The sequence below is a fragment of the Lonchura striata genome, chromosome 23 (genome assembly GCF_050655825.1).
Source record: "Lonchura striata isolate lonStrDom1 chromosome 23, ASM5065582v1, whole genome shotgun sequence".
Taxonomy (NCBI): domain Eukaryota; kingdom Metazoa; phylum Chordata; class Aves; order Passeriformes; family Estrildidae; genus Lonchura; species Lonchura striata.
Genome location: NC_140725.1, coordinates 324,710 through 345,713, shown reverse-complemented (window position 1 = coordinate 345,713; position 21,004 = coordinate 324,710). Strand labels below are relative to the sequence as shown.

Here is a 21,004-nt window from a genome sequence, read left to right as displayed (position 1 = left end):
GTTTATTTTAAGCAATATAAACCTTTTAGAAATAGAAATCTATAGAAATATGTGAGCAATGTATTAAGCAATGTATAAAAATATAAATTGTAATAAAATATAATAAATGGAATAAATGTAAGAAATTATGAAAATACAATTATATATCAATATACATTATAAATCCGAATGTGAATATAAATGTGAAAAATGTAAGAATAAACTCTGTTGAAATGCAGTTTAAGAGGAAAGGTTTTTTCTTTCGATTCCTATCGGGTCAGAGGCAGGTTTTTTGTTCCGTTCTTTCCCGCGCGGATCTTTGGGGCATTCGCTGCTGACGGCGCAGTGCTGCCGCCGTGTGGGCAGAGAGCGGTACTGCAGCCCGCCGCCCGCGGCCGCCATCTTGGGAGTGGCTTGGCGCGGACTCGCTTGACCTTCTCGAGAGGGCGCGAAAACGAGGACGTTGAAATTCGAGGACCCGTGTCTGTTTTTTACACTGCCTGAATTGCCTGCACCGCCGGCGCCCCCGACGGGGTTTTCCGCGGCGGTTCTGATGCCGTGCACACGGGATGTGGGGTCAGCAGCGCCGCGAGCGTGCGGGTTTTTGGCGGGAGCCGACAGGCATCGGCATTAAATGCCTGTCACCATCAAGGTCCCCACGGGCCGCCATCTTGTCGCGGACTTGCTTGACAAGTGCTGCCGCCTTGTGGGCACAGGGCGGTACTGCAGCCCCCCAGCCGGAGCCCGGCCAAAGCGGCGGGAGGGGCGAGGGGCGGGAGCGAGCGGCGAGCGGGGCGGTGTCTGTGAGTGAGGGGAGGGCTGAAGGCGGCGAGGAGGGCGGTGGCGAGGGCGGCCCAGCGGGGCCGGTGCCGGCGGGCGGCGGAGGCGCGGTCGCAGCGCTCCCGGGCCGCGGCCGAGCGGCATCGGAGCAGGGCTGCGCCGCCTTTCCCGGCCCCGCGCCCCTCTCCAGACGCCGGGAGCGGCCGCGTGCCGGAAAATGCCGCCGGGGCGGCGGAGCGGGGCCCTGGCTCTGCCCGCCCCTCCTGCCGCCCTCCCTGGAATGGTTCGAGGCGTTATGGGTTTAGTGAGGCAGGAATAATTATTCTGTTGTTATTAATTTAATGTGGAGGTTTTTTTGTTTGTTTTTGTCGTTTGATGTATTTGGTTTGTAGAGCAGGAACTGTAGACAGAATCCCGCAGTAGCATGGAACTTTTCGTCCTAAAACCCGCCCGGCTTCCAACCACTTTCAGCACGTGGTCTTCCTTAGCAGCACGTGGTTCCCCCACACTTGGGAGCCGGTGCACTCTACTTTTCTTTCCACCTTTGCTGACAGATCCTGCTGAGGCTGAGGACAAAGCCCTACTGCTACACGGACAAAGCAGCAGACCTGGTTCGGGAAGCCAGCGTGCTCCAGGCTGCTCCAGGACTCTGATCAAACATCAGCATCCCCGTCTCTCACATTGATGGTATGTGGTAACCCCTTAAGAACAGAATTCCAAGACTTGGGGCTACCTTTTCTAACCCTAAGCAGCAAACTGGGGATGGATAACTCTAGAAATCCTGTCATGTAAGGACCTCCAGGATCAGCCCTTCATGTGTCCTTGGTATCAGATGTTGGAATTGCAGAGTTGACGCTTTACCCCCAAACGTAATTTTTGATGTGGTTGTGCCACTTTAACAGTATTTGAAATCTCTGTGCTCTTGCAGTAGCATTTTCGAACTACAATGGAAATTGAGCCCTTCTGACAGGAGCTATTCATAGAATCGTGGAATCCCAGAAGGGTTTGGATGGGAAGGCACCTTTTTTCAAAGCTTGTCCCGCTTTTTTCAAAGCTTGTCCACCCCCTGCCATGGGCAGGGACACCTTCCACTGTGCCAGGGTGCTCCAAGCCCTGTCCAGCCTGGCCTTGGACACTTCCAGGGATCCGGGGGCAGCCACAGCTTCTGTGGGCAACCTGTGCTGGACAGCAGTTTTGAAAGACAGAGTGAAGTACAGCTGTGATTTTTGTGCTGCCCCTAACATTGTATTGCCTGGCAAATGTGCCTTTGGGGTTTTTTGGGGGTTTTGGGTTTTTTTTTTTTAGTTTTTTTGGGTGGTTTGTTTTTTTTTTTGTGACTAAAAAGCTACCTTGTGTTCCTGGAATGTTGCATTCTACCTCTGTTGTTTTCCCAGTTAGTCTGGATCCTCTGCTTACATTTTTTCCTTCGCTTATTAGATGTCGTGGATGTGCTGGCTGTTCTGATGGAGGGCAGTGATGGCTTAGATGAAGGAATTGGGTTCTCTTTAAATGAAGACATGATTATCCAAACATTTCCCTTCAGTGCTGTTGTCCCTGCTGCATGAGCAGCCAGGAATATGCTGTTGTTTCAGTCTGAAAATGGAACAGGTACAGGGGTTTTTTTTATGTTTTATGTGTCATTTCTAGCAGTGGAGTGAAAGCGGCATCACTTCTACCCTCTTGTAATAATTTTTTACCATTTATCATTTTTTACCTTGAGGCATTTTATTATCTTCCCTGCAAGCAGCAGGAGGTGCAGATTCACGGTGCTTTGTGCTCAGGAGGGGCATTGAAGCTCTGTAGGTGCTTCTGCCCTTTTTCCCTGACCCTGAAGAGAAGGGACACTGTCCCTGCATGGACAGTCTTGGTCTGGAAGTAGCTGGCCTCAGTAACACAGCGTTTTAAGGGCAGAGCGTGGCGATCAGGAGAGGAAGGTGGTTCCCGTGCCTGTGGGCAGCTCTTCCTGAGAGCAGGGAGAGGGGACTGCATTGCTAAGTAGGAAGTGGATGCATTTCCCAAGGAAAACTTTAGAAATTAAGCTCCAAGGGCAAATACGGTGAGGTTCTACCACCTCCTTGAGGACATCCTTAAAACCACTGGGGCATCAGCAGGGCTTGGAGCAGGACTGGCCAACCCCAGAGCACCTCACGAAGCCCTCTGTGTGTCTGTGGCAGTCGAGTAGCACCTGGGGGGTGCTGAAAGTCCCAGTTCAGACAGAAAATTCTGTTTAACTCGTACACGTTGGCTGGGTGTGTCCCCCCAGTACAGCTCGGTTCTTCTCTGAGGCGGTGCCTGGCAGGGTCTCTCCCTGTTAAGGGCCGGGCGTGTTTTTGGCACAACACGGTGAAGGTGGATTATTTGCTTCAGCAAGAGCTGATGATGTCTGGAGGGTTTTTCAGGTACCTCAGCGGCCAGGAGCATGTGTCTAGGTCACTAGGAACACTTTTTGATCTCGTTCAGTTCTTTTCTGTGTGAGGCTCTATGGGCTGCTGGCAAGGCCCAAAGTAAGGAAGGTTGCCCCAATGTCCGTGCTCATGTCAATAGTTTAATTTATTTGGCTTTTCTAGGAGCAGACATCGTGGAGGACCTTGGTGCTGTTTTCACTGGCCTCCTGCACTCTCTGAGAGAACCCCTTGCTCCCTGCTTGACGTTCCAGCTCTGTGACAAAGCTGATAAGTATCCTCAGCTCTACCAGTTTAACCAATACTATAGGCTCTGGATGCCCAAGCAGTCCCAGGAACCTGTGGTATGGAATCCCTGAAGTCACTGAATTCTTGAGCCAGTATTCCTATAAAATCCTCACAGTTGACAGAGGTAACATTTCCATCAGAAACAGTGTTTTTATTGAGGAGGTAATTCTGCATCTCTTGTTGATCGTGCTGGGGACACACGTTTGCTCCAGGGCTTTTCTCTGATGACACAAGAGGTCTCTGTGGTGTTTGGGAGGCGATGCCAGGGCTCAGGGCTCATACAGAGACTCCTCACCGGGCACAGCAGAGCCTGGTGTGCGCTGTGGCCTCTGTTTACAGTGCCCGGAGTTCCCCCGGGTGGGTGGAGGATCACAGGCCCCTGGGCTGGGTTTGGTGAGTTTTTCTCAGCTCAGCAGTGTGAACACTCCAGATGCCCCTGGGGACACTGCTGGACAGCATCCATCCACTCTCTCCATCCACTCATTTGTACCCAGGAATGTAGGAAACTCTGACTGGGGACAGGCAGTAGTTCTGAAAATCATGCCCTAGCCTTTTTCTCTAGGAACGAACCAAGCGAGTGCCCTGAAACCAGCGGAGCAGCTGCAGGGGCTGAAGGGAACAGAAAGGGCTCCTGGCACCTTTTGCCTCCGTTCTCTGCCATTCCCCAAAAGGCATCGCAGTCCCTGAAGAGACGTTTGTCATGCAGCCTGCCAAAATAAAGACCTGTAAAATCCTAGCTCTGCCTTTTGTTTAACGTGTTCTTACTTCCTATTTATGTCATCACAGAAAGCAAGGAAAGAAGAAATGTGTCTGGTTCCCACTATTGCTCTGTGCAGGCATTTTTAAAGGCTGCTGTACTTCTATCCTCTTTTTCCACTCCAAGTTTGACTTTTCCCCTCCTTTTTCGAGGTCTGCTGCTTTGGGTGTCCCAGGCAGGGCTGGGTTCCTCGGCAGGGGTCTTAGGAGTTGGTGCAGATTCTGCTTTTTCCGAAGGTGTATCAAAGTGTGCCGGCAAAAGGACTGTTTTCTCCAGGGGAAAGCTTTCTCTCAATGACCATCAATGCATGTATGTGTTTTAATCGTGTAACCAGGTGGATTAAGAAAAGCCGACACCTGTAGCAGATTTTTGTTGGGTCTGTGTCTGTGAGAAGTGGGCTGTGTGCTGGAGAGGGAGAGACCAAGAGACGCTGTTGGAGAGTGACAACAGTGCCAGGTGTGAGCTGTTAAGTTGATGAGGGCTCAGAGCAGCCACAGGTGCGAGCTGTTAGCATGATGAGGGCTCAGAGCAGACACAGGTGTGAGCTGTCAGGATGATGACGAGGGGCGTGTGTGCCGGCGGGAGGTTATTTAAGGGCGAGGGTTTAGCTCTGCTGGCTTTTGCATGGAGCTGCTGGAGAAGAGGAGTTTATGGGAGGCTCCCGGGGCTGTCTCCTGGAAGGACGGTGAGCACTTTGGACAGGGTCCGGGGGATCACCTGGACACATCCTTTGGCCATTTTCCCTGGGAAAGAAAAAAAAAAAAGCAGTCCAGGTTCCTGATGTCAGTTTGTAGGGCTCCCTTGGGTCTATCAGGGCAGCACAAGTTTGAGGTGGGGACAACTTCGGTGTGGGGTGCATCCTTCGATATAAGGATTTTTTGCAGTCAGGTCCCAGCCCAGGCCAGGAGCCCCTGGGCACATCCTTTTTCCATTTTCCCTGGGAAAGAAAACTCAGCAGTCCAGTTTCCTGATGTCAGTTTGTAGGGCTCCCTTGGGTCTATCAGGGCAGCACAAGTTTGAGGTGGGGACAACTTCGGTGTGGGCTCCATCCTTCGATATAAGGATTCTTTGCAGACAGGGCCTGGGGCCCAGGGCCAGGGGCCCCCGGGCACATCCTTTTTCCATTTTCCCTGGGAAAGAAAACTCAGCAGTCCAGGTTCCTGATGTCAGTTTGTAGGGCTCCCTTGGGTGTATCAGGGCAGCACAAGTTTGAGGTGGGGACAACTTCGGTGTGGTGTGCATCCTTCGATATAAGGATTTTTTGCAGTCAGGGCCAGGGGCCCCCGGGCACATCCTTTGGCCATTTTCCCTGGGAAAGAAAACACAGCAGTCCAAGTTCCTGATGTCAGTTTGTAGGGCTCCCTTGGGTCTATCAGGGCAGCACAAGTTTGAGGTGGGGACAACTTCGGTGTGGGGTCCATCCTTCGATATAAGGATTCTTTGCAGTGAGGTCCCAGCCCAGGGCCAGGGGCCCCTGGGCACATCCTTTTTCCATTTTCCCTGGGAAAGAAAACTCAGCAGTCCAGGTTCCTGATGTCAGTTTGTAGGGCTCCCTTGGGTCTATCAGGGCAGCACAAGTTTGAGGTGGGGACAACTTCGGTGTGGGGTCCATCCTTCGATATAAGGATTTTTTGCAGTCAGGTCCCAGCCCAGGCCAGGAGCCCCTGGGCACATCCTTTTTCCATTTTCCCTGGGAAAGAAAACTCAGCAGTCCAGTTTCCTGATGTCAGTTTGTAGGGCTCCCTTGGGTGTATCAGGGCAGCACAAGTTTGAGGTGGGGACAACTTCGGTGTGGGGTCCATCCTTCGATATAAGGATTCTTTGCAGTGAGGCCCCAGCCCAGGGCCAGGGGCCCCTGGGCACATCCTTTTTCCATTTTCCCTGGGAAAGAAAACTCAGCAGTCCAGGTTCCTGATGTCAGTTTGTAGGGCTCCCTTGGGTCTATCAGGGCAGCACAAGTTTGAGGTGGGGACAACTTCGGTGTGGGGTCCATCCTTCGATATAAGGATTTTTTGCAGTCAGGTCCCAGCCCAGGCCAGGAGCCCCTGGGCACATCCTTTTTCCATTTTCCCTGGGAAAGAAAACTCAGCAGTCCAGTTTCCTGATGTCAGTTTGTAGGGCTCCCTTGGGTCTATCAGGGCAGCACAAGTTTGAGGTGGGGACAACTTCGGTGTGGGCTCCATCCTTCGATATAAGGATTCTTTGCAGACAGGGCCTGGGGCCCAGGGCCAGGGGCCCCCGGGCACATCCTTTTTCCATTTTCCCTGGGAAAGAAAACTCAGCAGTCCAGATTCCTGATGTCAGTTTGTAGGGCTCCCTTGGGTGTATCAGGGCAGCACAAATTTGAGGTGGGGACAACTTCGGTGTGGTGTGCATCCTTCGATATAAGGATTTTTTGCAGTCAGGGCCAGGGGCCCCCGGGCACATCCTTTGGCCATTTTCCCTGGGAAAGAAAACTCAGCAGTCCAGGTTCCTGATGTCAGTTTGTAGGGCTCCCTTGGGTGTATCAGGGCAGCACAAGTTTGAGGTGGGGACAACTTTGGTGTGGGGTCCATCCTTCGATATAAGGATTCTTTGCAGTGAGGTCCCAGCCCAGGGCCAGGGGCCCCTGGGCACATCCTTTTTCCATTTTCCCTGGGAAAGAAAACTCAGCAGTCCAGGTTCCTGATGTCAGTTTGTAGGGCTCCCTTGGGTCTATCAGGGCAGCACAAGTTTGAGGTGGGGACAACTTCGGTGTGGGGTCCATCCTTCGATATAAGGATTTTTTGCAGTCAGGGCCAGGGGCCCAGGGTGAGGGGCCCCTGGCCACATCCTTTTTCCATTTTCCCTGGGAAAGAAAACTCAGCAGTCCAGATCCCTGATGTCAGTTTGTAGGGCTCCCTTGGGTGTATCAGGGCAGCACAAGTTTGAGTTGGGGACAACTTCGGTGGTGGGTGCATCCTTCGATATATGGATTCTTTGCAGTCAGGCCCGAGCCCAGGGCCAGGGGCCCCTGGGCACATCCTTTGGCCATTTTCCCTAGGAAAGAAAACTCAGCAGTCCAGGTTCCTGATGTCAGTTTGTAGGGCTCCCTTGGGTGTATCAGGGCAGCACAAGTTTGAGGTGGGGACAACTTCGGTGTGGGGTCCATCCTTCGATATAAGGATTTTTTGCAGTCAGGTCCCAGCCCAGGCCAGGAGCCCCTGGGCACATCCTTTTTCCATTTTCCCTGGGAAAGAAAACTCAGCAGTCCAGATTCCTGATGTCAGTTTGTAGGGCTCCCTTCGGTGTATCAGGGCAGCACAAGTTTGAGGTGGGGACAACTTCGGTGTGGGGTCCATCCTTCGATATAAGGATTTTTTGCAGTCAGGGCCAGGGGCCCCCGGGCACATCCTTTGGCCATTTTCCCTGGGAAAGAAAACTCAGCAGTCCAGGTTCCTGATGTCAGTTTGTAGGGCTCCCTTGGGTGTATCAGGGCAGCACAAGTTTGAGGTGGGGACAACTTTGGTGTGGGGTCCATCCTTCGATATAAGGATTCTTTGCAGTGAGGCCCCAGCCCAGGGCCAGGGGCCCCTGGGCACATCCTTTTTCCATTTTCCCTGGGAAAGAAAACTCAGCAGTCCAGGTTCCTGATGTCAGTTTGTAGGGCTCCCTTGGGTCTATCAGGGCAGCACAAGTTTGAGGTGGGGACAACTTCGGTGTGGGGTCCATCCTTCGATATAAGGATTTTTTGCAGTCAAGGCCAGGGGCCGAGGGCGAGGGGCCCCTGGCCACATCCTTTTTCCATTTTCCCTGGGAAAGAAAACTCAGCAGTCCAGATCCCTGATGTCAGTTTGTAGGGCTCCCTTGGGTGTATCAGGGCAGCACAAGTTTGAGTTGGGGACAACTTCGGTGGTGGGTGCATCCTTCGATATATGGATTCTTTGCAGTCAGGCCCGAGCCCAGGGCCAGGGGCCCCTGGGCACATCCTTTTTCCATTTTCCCTGGGAAAGAAAACTCAGCAGTCCAGGTTCCTGATGTCAGTTTGTAGGGCTCCCTTGGGTCTATCAGGGCAGCACAAGTTTGAGGTGGGGACAACTTCGGTGTGGGGTCCATCCTTCGATATAAGGATCCTTTGCAGGCAGGGCCAGGTGACCCTGGGCTCATCCTTTGGCATTTTCCCTGGGAAAGAAAACTCAGCAGTCCAGGTTCCTGATGTCAGTTTGTAGGGCTCCCTTGGGTCTATCAGGGCAGCACAAGTTTGAGGTGGGGACAACTTCGGTGTGGGCTCCATCCTTCGATATAAGGATTCTTTGCAGTGAGGCCCCAGCCCAGGGCCAGGGGCCCCTGGGCACATCCTTTGGCCATTTTCCCTGGGAAAGAAAACTCAGCAGTCCAGGTTCCTGATGTCAGTTTGTAGGGCTCCCTTGAGTCTATCAGGGCAGCACAAGTTTGAGGTGGGGACAACTTCGGTGTGGGCTCCATCCTTCGATATAAGGATTTTTTGCAGTCAGGGCCAAGGGCCCCTGGGCACATGCTTTTTCCATTTTCCCTGGAAAAGAAAACTCAGCAGTCCAGGTTCCTGATGTCAGTTTGTAGGGCTCCCTTGGGTGTATCAGGGCAGCACAAGTTTGAGGTGGGGACAACTTCGGTGTGGGGTCCATCCTTCGATATAAGGATTTTTTGCAGTCAGGGCCAGGAGCCCAGGGCCAGGGGCCCCTGGGCACATCCTTTTTCCATTTTCCCTGGGAAAGAAAACTCAGCAGTCCAGGTTCCTGATGTCAGTTTGTAGGGCTCCCTGGGGTCTATCAGGGCAGCACAAGTTTGAGGTGGGGACAACTTCGGTGTGGGGTCCATCCTTCGATATAAGGATTTTTTGCAGTCAGGGCCAAGGGCCCCTGGGCACATCCTTTTTCCATTTTCCCTGGGAAAGAAAACTCAGCAGTCCAGGTTCCTGATCTCAGTTTGTAGGGCTCCCTTGGGTGTATCAGGGCAGCACAAGTTTGAGGTGGGGACAACTTCGGTGTGGGCTCCATCCTTCGATATAAGGATTTTTTCAGTCAGGGCCAGGTGACCCTGGGCTCATCCTTTGGCCATTTTCCCTAGGAAAGAAAACTCAGCAGTCCAGGTTCCTGATGTCAGTTTGTAGGGCTCCCTTGGGTCTATCAGGGCAGCACAAGTTTGAGGTGGGGACAACTTCGGTGTGGGGTCCATCCTTCGGTATATGGATTCTTTGCAGGCAGGGACAGGTGACCCTGGGCTCATCCTTTTTCCATTTTCCCTGGGAAAGAAAACTCAGCAGTCCAGGTTCCTGATGTCAGTTTGTAGGGCTCCCTTGGGTGTATCAGGGCAGCACAAGTTTGAGGTGGGGACAACTTCGGTGTGGGCTCCATCCTTCGATATAAGGATTTTTTGCAGTCAGGGCCCAGCCCAGGGCGAGGGGCCCCTGGGCACATCCTTTTTCCATTTTCCCTGGGAAAGAAAACTCAGCAGTCCAGGTTCCTGATCTCAGTTTGTAGGGCTCCCTTGAGTCTATCAGGGCAGCACAAGTTTGAGGTGGGGACAACTTCGGTGTGATGTCCATCCTTCGATATAAGGATTCCTAACAGTGAGGTCCCAGCCCAGGGCCAGGGACCCCTGGGCACATCCTTTTTCCATTTTCCCTGGGAAAGAAAACTCAGCAGTCCAGGTTCCTGATGTCAGTTTTTAGGGCTTCCTTGGGTGTATCAGGGCAGCACAAGTTTGAGGTGGGGACAACTTCGGTGTGGGGTCCATCCTTCGATATAAGGATTCTTTGCAGTCAGGGCCAGGGGCCCCTGGGCACATCCTTTTTCCATTTTCCCTGGGAAAGAAAACTCAGCAGTCCAGGTTCCTGATGTCAGTTTGTAGGGCTCCCTTGGGTCTATCAGGGCAGCACAAGTTTGAGGTGGGGACAACTTCGGTGTGGGGTCCATCCTTCGGTATATGGATTCTTTGCAGGCAGGGACAGGTGACCCTGGGCTCATCCTTTTTCCATTTTCCCTGGGAAAGAAAACTCAGCAGTCCAGGTTCCTGATGTCAGTTTGTAGGGCTCCCTTGGGTCTATCAGGGCAGCACAAGTTTGAGGTGGGGACAACTTCGGTGTGGGGTCCATCCTTCGATATAAGGATTTTTTGCAGTCAGGGCCCAGCCCAGGGCGAGGGGCCCCTGGGCACATCCTTTTTCCATTTTCCCTGGGAAAGAAAACTCAGCAGTCCAGGTTCCTGATCTCAGTTTGTAGGGCTCCCTTGAGTCTATCAGGGCAGCACAAGTTTGAGGTGGGGACAACTTCGGTGTGATGTCCATCCTTCGATATAAGGATTCCTAACAGTGAGGTCCCAGCCCAAGGGCCAGGGGCCCCTGGGCACATCCTTTTTCCATTTTCCCTGGGAAAGAAAACTCAGCAGTCCAGGTTCCTGATTTCAGTTTGTAGGGCTCCCTTGGGTCTATCAGGGCAGCACAAGTTTGAGGTGGGGACAACTTCGGTCTGGGCTCCATCCCTCGATATAAGGATTTTTTGCAGTCAGGGCCAGGGGCCCCTGGGCACATCCTTTGGCCATTTTCCCTAGGAAAGAAAACTCAGCAGTCCAGGTTCCTGATGTCAGTTTGTAGGGCTCCCTTGGGTCTATCAGGGCAGCACAAGTTTGAGGTGGGGACAACTTCGGTGTGGGGTCCATCCTTCGATATAAGGATTTTTTGCAGTCACGGCCAGGGGCCCCTGGGCACATCCTTTGGCCATTTTCCCTAGGAAAGAAAACTCAGCAGTCCAGGTTCCTGATGTCAGTTTGTAGGGCTCCCTTGGGTCTATCAGGGCAGCACAAGTTTGAGGTGGGGGCAACTTCGGTGTGGGGTCCATCCTTCGATATAAGGATTTTTTGCAGTCAGGGCCAGGGGCCCCTGGGCACATCCTTTTTCCATTTTCCCTGGGAAAGAAAACTCAGCAGTCCAGATTCCTGATGTCAGGTTGTAGGGCTCCCTTGGGTCTATCAGGGCAGCACAAGTTTGAGGTGGGGACAACTTCGGTGTGGGGTCCATCCTTCGATATAAGGATTTTTTGCAGTCGGGGCCAAGGGCCCCAGGGCACATCCTTTTTCCATTTTCCCTAGAAAAAAAAACTCAGCAGTTCAGGTTCCTGATGTCAGTTTGTAGGGCTCCCATGGGTCTATCAGGGCAGCACAAGTTTGAGGTGGGGACAACTTCGGTGTGGGGTCCATCCTTCGATATAAGGATTTTTTGCAGTCAGGGCCAGGGGCCACTGGGCACATCCTTTTTACATTTTCCCTGGGAAAGAAAACTCAGCAGTCCAGGTTCCTGATGTCAGTTTGTAGGGCTCCCTTGGGTGTATCAGGGCAGCACAAGTTTGAGGTGGGGACAACTTCGGTGTGGGGTCCATCCTTCGATATAAGGATTTTTTGCAGTCAGGGCCAGGGGCCCCTGGGCACATCCTTTTTCCATTTTCCCTGGGAAAGAAAACTCAGCAGTCCAGGTTCCTGATGTCAGTTTGTAGGGCTCCCTTGGGTCTATCAGGGCAGCACAAGTTTGAGGTGGGGACATCTTCGGTGTGGGGTCCATCCTTCGATATAAGGATTCTTTGCAGTGAGGCCCCAGCCCATGTCCAGGGGCCCCTGGGCACATCCTTTTTCCATTTTCCTGGGAAAGAAAACTCAGCAGTCCAGGTTCCTGATGTCAGTTTGTAGGGCTCCCTTGGGTCTATCAGGGCAGCACAAGTTTGAGGTGGGGACAACTTCGGTGTGGGGTCCATCCTTCGATATAAGGATTTTTTGCAGTCAGGGCCAGGGAACCCTGGGCACATCCTTTTTCCATTTTCCCTGGGAAAGAAAACTCAGCAGTCCAGGTTCCTGATGTCAGTTTGTAGGGCTCCCTTGGGTCTATCAGGGCAGCACAAGTTTGAGGTGGGGACAACTTCGGTGTGGGGTCCATCCTTCGATATAAGGATTTTTTGCAGTCAGGGCCAGGGGCCCCTGGGCACATCCTTTTTCCATTTTCCCTGGGAAAGAAAACTCAGCAGTCCAGGTTCCTGATGTCAGTTTGTAGGGCTCCCTTGGGTCTATCAGGGCAGCACAAGTTTGAGGTGGGGACAACTTCGGTGTGGGGTCCATCCTTCGATATAAGGATTTTTTGCAGTCAGGGCCAGGGGCCCCTGGGCACATCCTTTTTCCATTTTCCCTGGGAAAGAAAACTCAGCAGTCCAGGTTCCTGATGTCAGTTTGTAGGGCTCCCTTAGGTCTATCAGGGCAGCACAAGTTTGAGGTGGGGACAACTTCGGTGTGGGGTCCATCCTTCGATATAAGGATTTTTTGCAGTCAGGGCCAGGGGCCCCTGGGCTCATCCTTTTTCCATTTTCCCTGGGAAAGAAAACTCAGCAGTCCAGGTTCCTGATGTCAGTTTGTAGGGCTCCCTTGGGTCTATCAGGGCAGCACAAGTTTGAGGTGGGGACAACTTCGGTGTGGGGTCCATCCTTCGATATAAGGATTTTTTGTAGTGAGGCTCCAGCCCAGGGCCAGGGAACCCTGGGCACATCCTTTTTCCATTTTCCCTGGGAAAGAAAATTCAGCAGTCCAGTTTCCTGATGTCAGTTTGTAGGGTTCCCTTGGGTCTATCAGGGCAGCACAAGTTTGAGGTGGGGACAACTTCGGTCTGGGGGCCATCCTTCGATATAAGGATTTTTTGCAGTGAGGCCCCAGCCCAGGGCCAGGGGCCCCTGGGCACATCCTTTTTCCATTTTCCCTGGGAAAGAAAACTCAGCAGTCCAGGTTCCTGATGTCAGTTTGTAGGGCTCCCTTGGGTCTATCAGGGCAGCACAAGTTTGAGGTGGGGACAACTTCGGTGTGGGGTCCATCCTTCGATATAAGGATTTTTTGCAGTCAGGGCCAGGGAACCCTGGGCACATCCTTTTTCCATTTTCCCTGGGAAAGAAAACTCAGCAGTCCAGGTTCCTGATGTCAGTTTGTAGGGCTCCCTTGGGTCTATCAGGGCAGCACAAGTTTGAGGTGGGGACAACTTCGGTGTGGGGTCCATCCTTCGATATAAGGATTTTTTGCAGTCAGGGCCAGGGGCCCCTGGGCACATCCTTTTTCCATTTTCCCTGGGAAAGAAAACTCAGCAGTCCAGGTTCCTGATGTCAGTTTGTAGGGCTCCCTTAGGTCTATCAGGGCAGCACAAGTTTGAGGTGGGGACAACTTCGGTGTGGGGTCCATCCTTCGATATAAGGATTTTTTGCAGTCAGGGCCAGGGGCCCCTGGGCACATCCTTTTTCCATTTTCCCTGGGAAAGAAAACTCAGCAGTCCAGGTTCCTGATGTCAGTTTGTAGGGCTCCCTTGGGTCTATCAGGGCAGCACAAGTTTGAGGTGGGGACAACTTCGGTGTGGGGTCCATCCTTCGATATAAGGATTTTTTGTAGTGAGGCTCCAGCCCAGGGCCAGGGAACCCTGGGCACATCCTTTTTCCATTTTCCCTGGGAAAGAAAACTCAGCAGTCCAGTTTCCTGATGTCAGTTTGTAGGGTTCCCTTGGGTCTATCAGGGCAGCACAAGTTTGAGGTGGGGACAACTTCGGTCTGGGGGCCATCCTTCGATATAAGGATTTTTTGCAGTGAGGCCCCAGCCCAGGGCCAGGGAACCCTGGGCACATCCTTTTTCCATTTTCCCTGGGAAAGAAAACTCAGCAGTCCAGTTTCCTGATGTGAGTTTGTAGGGTTCCCTTGGGTCTATCAGGGCAGCACAAGTTTGAGGTGGGGACAACTTCGGTGTGGGGTCCATCCTTCGATATAAGGATTTTTTGCAGTCAGGGCCAGGGGCCCCTGGGCACATCCTTTTTCCATTTTCCCTGGGAAAGAAAACTCAGCAGTCTAGGTTCCTGATGTCAGTTTGTAGGGCTCCCTTGGGTCTATCAGGGCAGCACAAGTTTGAGGTGGGGACAACTTCAGTGTGGGGTCCATCCTTCGATATAAGGATTCTTTGCAGTGAGGCCCCAGCCCAGGGCCAGGGGCCCCTGGGCACATCCTTTTTCCATTTTCCCTGGGAAAGAAAACTCAGCAGTCCAGGTTCCTGATGTCAGTTTGTAGGGCTCCCTTGGGTCTATCAGGGCAGCACCAGTTTGAGGTGGGGACAACTTCGGTGTGGGGTCCATCCTTCGATATAAGGATTTTTTGCAGTCAGGGCCAGGGGCCCCTGGGCACATCCTTTTTCCATTTTCCCTAGGAAAGAAAACTCAGCAGTCCAGGTTCCTGATGTCAGTTTGTAGGGCTCCCTTGGGTCTATCAGGGCAGCACAAGTTTGAGGTGGGGACAACTTCGGTGTGGGGTCCATCCTTCGATATAAGGATTTTTTGCAGTCACGGCCAGGGGCCCCTGGGCACATCCTTTTTCCATTTTCCCTGGGAAAGAAAACTCAGCAGTCCAGGTTCCTGATGTCAGTTTGTAGGGCTCCCTTGGGTCTATCAGGGCAGCACAAGTTTGAGGTGGGGACAACTTCGGTGTGGGGTCCATCCTTCGATATAAGGATTTTTTGCAGTCAGGGCCAGGGGCCCCTGGGCACATCCTTTTTCCATTTTCCCTGGGAAAGAAAACTCAGCAGTCCAGGTTCCTGATGTCAGTTTGTAGGGCTCCCTTGGGTCTATCAGGGCAGCACAAGTTTGAGGTGGGGACATCTTCGGTGTGGGGTCCATCCTTCGATATAAGGATTCTTTGCAGTGAGGCCCCAGCCCGTGTCCAGGGGCCCCTGGGCACATCCTTTTTCCATTTTCCCTGGGAAAGAAAACTCAGCAGTCCAGGTTCCTGATGTCAGTTTGTAGGGCTCCCTTGGGTCTATCAGGGCAGCACAAGTTTGAGGTGGGGACAACTTCGGTGTGGGGTCCATCCTTCGATATAAGGATTTTTTGCATTCGGGGCCAGGGGCCCCTGGGCACATCCTTTTTCCATTTTCCCTGGGAAAGAAAACTCAGCAGTCCTGGTTCCTGATGTCAGTTTGTAGGGCTCCCTTGGGTCTATCAGGGCAGCACAAGTTTGAGGTGGGGACACCTTCGGTGTGGGGTCCATCCTTCGATATAAGGATTCTTTGCAGTCAGGGCCAGGGGCCCCTGGGCACATCCTTTTTCCATTTTCCCTGGGAAAGAAAACTCAGCAGTCCAGGTTCCTGATGTCAGTTTGTAGGGCTCCCTTGCGTGTATCAGGGCAGCACAAGTTTGAGGTGGGGACAACTTCGGTGTGGGGTCCATCCTTCGATATAAGGATTCTTTGCAGTGAGGCCCCAGCCCAGGGCCAGGGGCCCCTGGGCACATCCTTTTTCCATTTTCCCTGGGAAAGAAAACTCAGCAGTCCAGGTTCCTGATGTCAGTTTGTAGGGCTCCCTTGGGTCTATCAGGGCAGCACAAGTTTGAGGTGGGGACAACTTCGGTGTGGGGTCCATCCTTCGATATAAGGATTTTTTGCATTCAGGGCCAGGGGCCCCTGGGCACATCCTTTTTCCATTTTCCCTGGGAAAGAAAACTCAGCAGTCCTGGTTCCTGATGTCAGTTTGTAGGGCTCCCTTGGGTCTATCAGGGCAGCACAAGTTTGAGGTGGGGACACCTTCGGTGTGGGGTCCATCCTTCGATATAAGGATTCTTTGCAGTGAGGCCCTAGCCCAGGGCCAGGGGGCCCTGGGCACATCCTTTTTCCATTTTCCCTGGGAAAGAAAACTCAGCAGTCCAGGTTCCTGATGTCAGTTTGTAGGGCTCCCTTGGGTCTATCAGGGCAGCACAAGTTTGAGGTGGGGACAACTTCGGTGTGGGGTGCATCCTTCGATATAAGGATTTTTTGCAGTCAGGGCTAGGGGCCCCTGGGCACATCCTTTGGCCATTTTCCCTAGGAAAGAAAACTCAGCAGTCCGGGTTCCTGATGTCAGTTTGTAGGGCTCCCTTGGGTCTATCAGGGCAGCACAAGTTTGAGGTGGGGACAACTTCGGTGTGGGGTCCATCCTTCGATATAAGGATTCTTTGCAGTGAGGCCCCAGCCCAGGGCCAGGGGCCCCTGGGCACATCCTTTTTCCATTTTCCCTAGGAAAGAAAACTCAGCAGTCCAGGTTCCTGATGTCAGTTTGTAGGGCTCCCTTGGGTCTATCAGGGCAGCACAAGTTTGAGGTGGGGACAACTTCGGTGTGGGGTCCATCCTTCGATATAAGGATTCTTTGCAGTGAGGCCCCGGGGCCCAGGGCCAGGGGCCCCTGGGCACATCCTTTTTCCATTTTCCCTGGGAAAGAAAACTCAGCAGTCCAGGTTCCTGATGTCAGTTTGTAGGGCTCCCTTGGGTCTATCAGGGCAGCACAAGTTTGAGGTGGGGACAACTTCGGTGTGGGGTCCATCCTTCGATATAAGGATTTTTTGCAGTCAGGGCCAGGGGCCCCTGGGCACATCCTTTTTCCATTTTCCCTGGGAAAGAAAACTCAGCAGTCCAGGTTCCTGATGTCAGTTTGTAGGGCTCCCTTGCGTGTATCAGGGCAGCACAAGTTTGAGGTGGGGACAACTTCGGTGTGGGGTCCATCCTTCGATATAAGGATTCTTTGCAGTGAGGCCCCAGCCCAGGGCCAGGGGCCCCTGGGCACATCCTTTTTCCATTTTCCCTGGGAAAGAAAACTCAGCAGTCCAGGTTCCTGATGTCAGTTTGTAGGGCTCCCTTGGGTCTATCAGGGCAGCACAAGTTTGAGGTGGGGACAACTTCGGTGTGGGGTCCATCCTTCGATATAAGGATTTTTTGCAGTCAGGGCCAGGGGCCCCTGGGCACATCCTTTTTCCATTTTCCCTGGGAAAGAAAACTCAGCAGTCCAGGTTCCTGATGTCAGTTCGTAGGGCTCCCTTGGGTCTATCAGGGCAGCACAAGTTTGAGGTGGGGACAACTTCGGTGTGGGGTCCATCCTTCGATATAAGGATTTTTTGCAGTCACGGCCAGGGGCCCCTGGGCACATCCTTTTTCCATTTTCCCTGGGAAAGAAAACTCAGCAGTCCAGGTTCCTGATGTCAGTTTGTAGGGCTCCCTTGGGTCTATCAGGGCAGCACAAGTTTGAGGTGGGGACAACTTCGGTGTGGGGTCCATCCTTCGATATAAGGATTTTTTGCAGTCAGGGCCAGGGGCCCCATGGCACATCCTTTTTCCATTTTCCCTGGGAAAGAAAACTCAGCAGTCCAGGTTCCTGATGTCAGTTTGTAGGGCTCCCTTGGGTCTATCAGGGCAGCACAAGTTTGAGGTGGGGACATCTTCGGTGTGGGGTCCATCCTTCGATATAAGGATTCTTTGCAGAGAGGTCCCAGCCCAGGGCCAGGGGCCCCTGGGCACATCCTTTTTCCATTTTCCCTAGGAAAGAAAACTCAGCAGTCCAGGTTCCTGATGTCAGTTTGTAGGGCTCCCTTGGGTCTATCAGGGCAGCACAAGTTTGAGGTGGGGACAACTTCAGTGTGGGGTCCATCCTTCGATATAAGGATTTTTTGCATTCAGGGCCAGGGGCCCCTGGGCACATCCTTTTTCCATTTTCCCTGGGAAAGAAAACTCAGCAGTCCTGGTTCCTGATGTCAGTTTGTAGGGCTCCCTTGGGTCTATCAGGGCAGCACAAGTTTGAGGTGGGGACACCTTCGGTGTGGGGTCCATCCTTCGATATAAGGATTCTTTGCAGTGAGGCCCCGGGGCCCAGGGCCAGGGGCCCCTGGGCACATCCTTTTTCCATTTTCCCTGGGAAAGAAAACTCAGCAGTCCAGGTTCCTGATGTCAGTTTGTAGGGCTCCCTTGGGTCTATCAGGGCAGCACAAGTTTGAGGTGGGGACAACTTCGGTGTGGGGTCCATCCTTCGATATAAGGATTTTTTGCAGTCAGGGCCAGGGGCCCCTGGGCACATCCTTTTTCCATTTTCCCTGGGAAAGAAAACTCAGCAGTCCAGGTTCCTGATGTCAGTTTGTAGGGCTCCCTTGCGTGTATCAGGGCAGCACAAGTTTGAGGTGGGGACAACTTCGGTGTGGGGTCCATCCTTCGATATAAGGATTCTTTGCAGTGAGGCCCCAGCCCAGGGCCAGGGGCCCCTGGGCACATCCTTTTTCCATTTTCCCTGGGAAAGAAAACTCAGCAGTCCAGGTTCCTGATGTCAGTTTGTAGGGCTCCCTTGGGTCTATCAGGGCAGCACAAGTTTGAGGTGGGGACAACTTCGGTGTGGGGTCCATCCTTCGATATAAGGATTTTTTGCAGTCAGGGCCAGGGGCCCCTGGGCACATCCTTTTTCCATTTTCCCTGGGAAAGAAAACTCAGCAGTCCAGGTTCCTGATGTCAGTTCGTAGGGCTCCCTTGGGTCTATCAGGGCAGCACAAGTTTGAGGTGGGGACAACTTCGGTGTGGGGTCCATCCTTCGATATAAGGATTTTTTGCAGTCACGGCCAGGGGCCCCTGGGCACATCCTTTTTCCATTTTCCCTGGGAAAGAAAACTCAGCAGTCCAGGTTCCTGATGTCAGTTTGTAGGGCTCCCTTGGGTCTATCAGGGCAGCACAAGTTTGAGGTGGGGACAACTTCGGTGTGGGGTCCATCCTTCGATATAAGGATTTTTTGCAGTCAGGGCCAGGGGCCCCATGGCACATCCTTTTTCCATTTTCCCTGGGAAAGAAAACTCAGCAGTCCAGGTTCCTGATGTCAGTTTGTAGGGCTCCCTTGGGTCTATCAGGGCAGCACAAGTTTGAGGTGGGGACATCTTCGGTGTGGGGTCCATCCTTCGATATAAGGATTCTTTGCAGTGAGGCCCCAGCCCAGGGCCAGGGGCCCCTGGGCACATCCTTTTTCCATTTTCCCTAGGAAAGAAAACTCAGCAGTCCAGGTTCCTGATGTCAGTTTGTAGGGCTCCCTTGGGTCTATCAGGGCAGCACAAGTTTGAGGTGGGGACAACTTCAGTGTGGGGTCCATCCTTCGATATAAGGATTTTTTGCATTCAGGGCCAGGGGCCCCTGGGCACATCCTTTTTCCATTTTCCCTGGGAAAGAAAACTCAGCAGTCCTGGTTCCTGATGTCAGTTTGTAGGGCTCCCTTGGGTCTATCAGGGCAGCACAAGTTTGAGGTGGGGACACCTTCGGTGTGGGGTCCATCCTTCGATATAAGGATTCTTTGCAGTGAGGCCCTAGCCCAGGGCCAGGGGGCCCTGGGCACATCCTTTTTCCATTTTCCCTGGGAAAGAAAACTCAGCAGTCCAGGTTCCTGATGTCAGTTTGTAGGGCTCCCTTGGGTCTATCAGGGCAGCACAAGTTTGAGGTGGGGACAACTTCGGTGTGGGGTGCATCCTTCGATATAAGGATTTTTTGCAGTCAGGGCTAGGGGCCCCTGGGCACATCCTTTGGCCATTTTCCCTAGGAAAGAAAACTCAGCAGTCCGGGTTCCTGATGTCAGTTTGTAGGGCTCCCTTGGGTCTATCAGGGCAGCACAAGTTTGAGGTGGGGACAACTTCGGTGTGGGGTCCATCCTTCGATATAAGGATTCTTTGCAGTGAGGCCCCAGCCCAGGGCCAGGGGCCCCTGGGCACATCCTTTTTCCATTTTCCCTAGGAAAGAAAACTCAGCAGTCCAGGTTCCTGATGTCAGTTTGTAGGGCTCCCTTGGGTCTATCAGGGCAGCACAAGTTTGAGGTGGGGACAACTTCAGTGTGGGGTCCATCCTTCGATATAAGGATTCTTTGCAGTGAGGCCCCGGGGCCCAGGGCCAGGGGCCCCTGGGCACATCCTTTTTCCATTTTCCCTGGGAAAGAAAACTCAGCAGTCCAGGTTCCTGATGTCAGTTTGTAGGGCTCCCTTGGGTCTATCAGGGCAGCACAAGTTTGAGGTGGGGACAACTTCGGTGTGGGGTCCATCCTTCGATATAAGGATTTTTTGCAGTCAGGGCCAGGGGCCCCTGGGCACATCCTTTTTCCATTTTCCCTGGGAAAGAAAACTCAGCAGTCCAGGTTCCTGATATCAGTTTGTAGGGCTCCCTTGCGTGTATCAGGGCAGCACAAGTTTGAGGTGGGGACAACTTCGGTGTGGGGTCCATCCTTCGATATAAGGATTCTTTGCAGTGAGGCCCCAGCCCAGGGCCAGGGGCCCCTGGGCACATCCTTTTTCCATTTTCCCTGGGAAAGAAAACTCAGCAGTCCAGGTTCCTGATGTCAGTTTGTAGGGCTCCCTTGGGTCTATCAGGGCAGCACCAGTTTGAGGTGGGGACAACTTCGGTGTGGGGTCCATCCTTCGATATAAGGATTTTTTGCAGTCAGGGCCAGGGGCCCCTGGGCACATCCTTTTTCCATTTTCCCTAGGAAAGAAAACTCAGCAGTCCAGGTTCCTGATGTCAGTTTGTAGGGCTCCCTTGGGTCTATCAGGGCAGCACAAGTTTGAGGTGGGGACAACTTCGGTGTGGGGTCCATCCTTCGATATAAGGATTTTTTGCATTCAGGGCCAGGGGCCCCTGGGCACATCCTTTTTCCATTTTCCCTGGGAAAGAAAACTCAGCAGTCCTGGTTCCTGATGTCAGTTTGTAGGGCTCCCTTGGGTCTATCAGGGCAGCACAAGTTTGAGGTGGGGACACCTTCGGTGTGGGGTCCATCCTTCGATATAAGGATTCTTTGCAGTGAGGCCCTAGCCCAGGGCCAGGGGGCCCTGGGCACATCCTTTTTCCATTTTCCCTGGGAAAGAAAACTCAGCAGTCCAGGTTCCTGATGTCAGTTTGTAGGGCTCCCTTGGGTCTATCAGGGCAGCACAAGTTTGAGGTGGGGACAACTTCGGTGTGGGGTCCATCCTTCGATATAAGGATTTTTTGCAGTCAGGGCCAGGGGCCCCT

General features: G+C 52.9%; 1 long non-coding RNA gene across 2 annotated transcripts; it reads left to right on the top strand.

The window, feature by feature from the left end:
* The first annotated feature begins 838 nt into the window (after window positions 1-838).
* Window positions 839-4,185, top strand: LOC144247528 (uncharacterized). Of its 2 annotated transcripts, none has more exons than XR_014949888.1 (5): window positions 839-1,068; window positions 1,314-1,446; window positions 2,197-2,367; window positions 3,327-3,611; window positions 4,012-4,185. It is a non-coding gene; the product is annotated as an uncharacterized LOC144247528 (long non-coding RNA). The 2 variants fall into 2 exon arrangements; XR_014949889.1 differs by having other exon boundaries at window positions 873-1,068; window positions 3,327-3,573.
* Window positions 4,186-21,004: the final 16,819 nt, after the last annotated feature.